The sequence below is a fragment of the Natator depressus genome, chromosome 3, assembly GCF_965152275.1.
Source record: "Natator depressus isolate rNatDep1 chromosome 3, rNatDep2.hap1, whole genome shotgun sequence".
NCBI classification, from domain to species: Eukaryota; Metazoa; Chordata; order Testudines; family Cheloniidae; genus Natator; species Natator depressus.
Window position 1 is genome coordinate 150,218,509 of NC_134236.1, and position 6,044 is coordinate 150,224,552.

General features: G+C 54.5%; 1 long non-coding RNA gene across 1 annotated transcript; it reads left to right on the forward strand.

The window, feature by feature from the left end:
* Positions 1 to 829: 829 nt before the first annotated feature.
* On the forward strand, positions 830 to 3,225 carry LOC141984138 (uncharacterized). The gene is made up of 3 exons (XR_012638662.1): positions 830 to 882; positions 1,898 to 2,070; positions 2,592 to 3,225. It is a non-coding gene; the product is annotated as an uncharacterized LOC141984138 (long non-coding RNA).
* The last annotated feature ends 2,819 nt before the right edge of the window (positions 3,226 to 6,044 follow it).

Here is a 6,044-nt window from a genome sequence, read left to right on the forward strand (position 1 = left end):
CAGGTGATCCGCAACTGCTTCCTCGTCTCCCAGCTGGAGCCCCGGCTGCAGGTAGGCCTCATGCTCTGACACCAGAGTAGGGACGGGGCAAAGAGACTGTCAGGCAGGCCTAGGGCAAGAGAGGAGGAGCTGGTCTGAAGTATTAGCTGTGCATTGATATTTAACACAGGAGTTCTGCAAAACAGAGTGGTGGGTGTGTAACCTCTGTGGGCTCCCACTGAAATCAGGGACAGCAGGACTGGGCGTCAATGGCCATATTTAATGCTGTAAGAGGGGACAGGCTAGTTCCCAATTTCCTCCCCCACCCAAAAAATTCCAAGATGATGAAATACAGTGATCAACCCCAACGTAATCCCCAAGCCAACTTCAGCCCAGGCTAGCTCCCACACCGTCCCCAGCTCAGCCCCCCCACACCCGAAGCCTGTCCTCAGCTCACCTGGTCTGGGAAACGCCTTCCACAGCAGCACCTGGTAGCACTGGGGCTGAGAGAGCCCAGCATCAGCCTGTGCAGAATGAGAGGCCAAACTCACGTAGAAGCAGCTGGGATATCTAGCAGATCCCTGCTCCCACCCCCCGTGGCCTTACGCTGTTGAAGCGAGGGAGGGGGAAAGGTTTTTGCAGCTGGTAACATGGAGACTTGCTCCCCTGCCCCAAGCCCCTGAGTGTGTTTGTGGCTTGCTCCCTAGGTGGTGGTGGAGGCTGAGAAGCTGGGGAGAGCTGTCCGGGCAGCTGAGCAGGCCCTCCAGCAGGATGTCCCAGCACCGCCTCCCAGCCTGTTCGATGAGCTGAGGGACTCAGTCTTCAGCACCCTACTGCCGTACTGGGCTGGGTTCCGAAAGGCCTGGCTGAAGCGGTCGCTTGAGAGTATCCAGAGAGCCCCGGGTATGTTCATCACCCTGAGTCCCTGTCGGACTGTAGAGTCCAAGCCCATGGTGCAGCTCTGGCCCCAGGAAAGGGCACCCCCAGGGCTCATCTTTGTGTCTCTCTTGTCCCTTGTGTGGACCGATAAAATGCTGAGGCTAGTAGGGCCTTTCACCCCTAGCAATTGTAGAAGGGTGGTCCTGCCCTCAGGGATAAATTCCCCATGGGACTGCCTTGTAGAATGGAGCCCCGCCAGGCTTTTGCCACCAGTTCCTGTCTCGTGCAGGCTAAGTGCCTGCTCTACCAACACCAGTAAACATCTGCAGGGACGATGCTGCGCTGAGAGATTTCTCCTGCACACTGGCCAGCTGCTCCAGGCGCAAAACTGCCCTTTCAAAACGCTGAGTCGCAGAAGTCCCTTGGCAGCACTTAAGCTGTTTCCTTGAGCTGGGGCAGAGAGAACTGTCCCTCCAAGGGCTCAGTGTCAGATCCATTACTCTTCCCAGAGCCCTTTTCATCCAAAAAGCTTTACAGACAATGTAGAGACAAGAATCAGCGCTACTTAAGTGTGGCCAACACGGGGTGGGCCACAGCAGTCATGCTGCCCCAGTCACTGCACAAGGGGAAGTGAAGTATCACGCGTCCAGAGGAAACCACGGGGACTAAAGAGCAGCAGAACATAAATTACCAGAGTTGATTTGACCACAACACCGGGGGAGCCTCCTGCCTGTGGGGAAAAGTGCAAGGGGCTCTCTCAAGACAAGAAATCAAGACCTTAGCGTTACATCTTGCACCGTGCTAGGGCACTGGCTCAGTACAGGCTTTTAGGGAGCATTCTCCCCGCCCCCTTGAATCATCCTGAACTTCCCTTTGGGGGAATCCAATCCAAATATTGACCACACGGGATCTTTAGCTTGGGCTGCAGAATCACAGGTGGCCGGGGGGGGGTGGAGGGCAGGGAATGGAGTCCTGGGATGGGTGTGGAGAGAAAAATGAGAAATCAGACCCTTTCTCGTGACTGTTTCTCCCTCTGCAGTGCTGAGAGCCCAGCAGCTCCTACAGCAGAGACGGGCCCTGTTTGAGCGGTCCCAGGGCCCACCACAAACATTCCAGCTGTCTCCTCTGCAGCAGCGTGCAAACGTGAAGGGGAGCAAGCAGCAGGGTGGCTTCACTTACACCTTCTCCATCAGCAGGGGCATTGCCCTGAAGGTCAGTGTGCAGGTCTGCACACCCACCCCTAAAGGGAGCAGGGGCAGCCAGCAAAGGGTCTCAGCTGGCTGTAAACTCACACTCAGAACTCAGCCCTGAGGTGTTTAATCTACGAAATGCTCCTGCCAGCAGCCTGGCGACTTCGGTAAGACACAAAGGGGCTCAGCCTGGTGTTCCTGCTGGTAGCACCCAAGCTACTCCTCCCACCCACACGCCAGTACAGGAAGGAGGTGGTGTTTGCAGCAGCTATTCATATAGCAACACCCACAACAAACAGCCCCTTGAATGGCTGGAGCCTATTTTGTCCTTATACTAACATCCCTCCCCGCTGTCCAACACAGCCACTTCTGGGTTGGAACCCAGCAGCTGTTGAACAGCAGACAGTAACAACACACTACAGCCTAGGGCAGGAAGTGACCTACACAAACCCAATGTCCCCCCTCTCCTCCAGCTTGTTACAGGGCCTTTCTGCTCCTGTAACCACACAGAGTTGGATAATACAACCCCCTCTCTTTACTCAGGCCTCCAGCAGAGAAGATACGGGCAACCGCTCTTCTGTGTTTGGAAATGGCAAGAGGTCAGCACGAGTTCAGCTTCCTCCCCTTCCCGAGGTGCCAGTGCTGCTCTGACCAGGACAGAAAGCGCTCTAGCCTACAGCATCCAATGCAGAGCCATAACGCTGGCAACATGAGTGGCAGCTAGAGGTGGCCGGTGTGCTGCAAAATCAAGCTCTGAGCTGTTTTTAAACACAGGGAAGGCAAACAGACAACAACTGGGAGACACATCTGGGAACAGTGACCCTATGCTGTATGGTGGCATGGTAAAGCAAGGCTTGGGCACCCCGCTGGAAGTTCAAGGTCCCTTGGCACCGAGAGAAAACCTGGGAGTCTTGGCCTAAGTCCCTCTCTCATTAAGGAGGGTTTCAATTACCCAGACTGGACACAAGCTCTTGCTGAACCCAGAAGAGCGGAGGCAGCTGCCTGCATTCTCAGTGCTGCTGAAGTAGCTGAATCAGTGCACTGGGGAGCACGACAGGCACCAGATCTGCTCTCTCCCTCCACAAAAAGGCCAACGCCCCCCTCGCCAGCATTTCCATCTCCTGCTCAAAGGACCAGGTTAACATCAATCACATGACAGTGAAAAGCCCTCGTAGGAAGAGTCCTTGTAGAGTGGCTGGGAGCCGAGATCACAGTGGGCTATCTGTGCGATGTTAAGGGTTAAGCCTCACATGGAGTTTCCAGGTCTGAGAGCTGCAGCCACCGGGGCAATTCCAGCCTAAGCTTTGAGACAGACATGGGTGGGCTGCTTATCTGACATAACAGGTTGATTCTGTATTCTCATTCAGACCCTCCCCTCTCTGTCTCCAGTCTGGAGGCAGCTGGGCAGAACAAGGTGCTTGCTCTTCCTCCCTCCCAGACTGAACAGCCCACCCATGCTCTTACAGCACACGTGACGCTAAAGAGAAGGAAAGGCAGCCCTTTGCCCAGAGCAGGGTCATGCGCCAGGTGCAGCAGGGCGGGGCTGGAGGGTTTGTTAACCAGGGGTGGAGTTCAAAGGATGTGGTGTCACAGCTCACGCTACAGCTATGCATTTGGCTCTCATTTTATGGCACTAGCCTGTGTCCCTATTAAAAATGACTGAGTTGATCATCAGGTGAGGGACTGAGTTCCAGGCCCATAAGAGCCACTCTACAAACTCATCGCCCACCTCGGGCTCCCCCTGCTCCACGGCATCGAACACGAGCTACTTACCTTTCTGTCTCTTCACAACTTAGCCCCAGCTGCTCTAGTAATTCCTCCTGCTGCCGAGATGCTGCTTTTGCTCTGCCAGCATTCCCTGACTGCACTGCCCAGTCACTTTGGCCTCGATTCACAAAGGGACTTAGGCACCTAAGTCTGGGTTGAGGCCCCAAGCCTCAGTTTTAGGCGATTCACAGAACTGGCAAATCCTCTCAGTGCCACGTTTCTGACGTAAAAGTTCCTGTGTTGACAGTGTTTGAGGCTCTGGGCATGTGCACTGCTGCGTTGCTCTAGGGGTCTGGATGCCTGGCTCCTGCCTATGCCCCATGGGGTGCGGGGGGGGAGGGGAGTAGGAGTTTGGCCAAATGTATGGGGCCTGAGCCATAGGCATGCTTAGAGGCTGCCTACCAGTTGGGCCACTCAGGCACACACAAGTCCGCCAGGGAGGGTGGCCCTCCTACATCGCTCTTTTAGCCCAGTGGTTAGGGTGCTCACCTGGGCTGCGGGAGAGCACCCGTTTCAAGTCCCTCCATCCACTTGAGGGGGAGAAGGGATTTGAACTGGACTCTTGTCACCTCTCGGGACGTACTCTAACCACCGGGCTATGGGATAGTCTCATGCGAGGCTCCCTGAATCTCTCCCGTTGAAGCTGTTTCACTGTGGATAAATAATTAGTCATTTGAGCCAGGGAGACAGAGAGCACACACACATGTCCAACAATTAGGGCACTCACCTAAGATGGGGCAGATCCCAGTTCAAATCCTCGGGGGGACTTTAACTGGGGGTCTCCCAGATGAGAACTTGAACCACTGGGCTAAAAGTTATGAAAGAGGCCCTCCTCCCCGCCCAGCCTCTTGCAGAAGTGGCATAGGTGCCTAAATCCAAAGAGGGTTCCTGGCTAAGAATGCTGGCAGAGATACACACCTCCCTGCCTGGACCTAGGTGCCTGTCTCTGTGAGAGGAGCAGGGCTTAGCACATCCCCTGCTGGTCGGCAGCTCCCTGCCTACCATGCTGGCTTTTGGGAAATGTGGTCTAAAGCGCCGGTCTCGCCCCAGGCGCTGTGTAGGGAGGGTAGGTGCTGAACTCAGGCTTTGTGACTTGCAGCATGGTTCTGTGATTTTCTAGGCCCTAACAGGTAGGCGCTGTGACACTCAGTGTTGCAACACCAAAGTACCTTTGTGCATCCAAGCTTTCCCTCATCCCACCCTTTATGCATGGGGAAATTCCCCCTAAAATCCATGCCGCTACTACCTCATCCTTCTAGCTCCTGCTGTGATGCCTCCCAAACCCTAGCAGCTGATAAGACCAGGCCAGGGGTGAGCTACCTCTACTGCTTACAGCAATTTCACTGTTTACCCCATCAGTCCTTCCCTCCCCACACCTTTTGCATCTTGGCATAAACCAAGTTTTGCAAGGCCTTTGGGGCAGGGAGTGTCTTTGCTTTAGATTGACATAGCCTGGGACAGGGGCTCTAGGCACTGCTGTAATACACATAATAATGAGGTTTAAATTACCCAGGTTGTGTGAATTTGTGGAGTTATATATGCTATTAGTGCCCATAAAAATCAACCAATCCTTTAAAAGCCCAGTGCAGCCTGGGCCTTGCTATCTCCTGCTACAGGGAGTTCCACAGGTTGTTTCTATGTTGGTACACCTATGACATTAGCACCAGTGCAACAGTGTTTGCTGCCCAGGGTGTTCTGGGAAACATGTTCCTGACTCTCTATAGATTCCCCCCCCCCCCCCCATGGCTGAGTTGGCTGTATTATGTGAATAAGGGCCAGGGCTGAACGTGACAAACCAGAGGAGCAGAACACCAGCCCTGAGAAGGGAAGCATTAGGAGAGAGGTGAAGGGAGGAGGAGTAGGTGTAATGGAATGCACACAGAGCAAACTGGCTGAATAGCCAGAACACATTCCTAACACAGATATCTCCAGGGCTGCAGGATGAGCTCCCCTGGGGAAGGGCTGCAAACCTCACCACCTAGAGACAGCCCAAGCTACGCAGCACTGGCTGGGCACACAGTGAGCTAGAGGACTTTCCCAGTTTAGTTTCTGTACTGCATGGCTCCCTTCTCTGTGAGATGGGGACCATGCTATTACACTACCGGCCCTGGTGGAGTGTATCCTTGACCCGCACGTTGAAGGTGAACAGCACTGCTAGGAGAAGAGTTAAAGCAGCTGCTGAGGGTAGAGTTTGCAGGGACAGAACTCCCATGAGGCCTTGCTGCACTG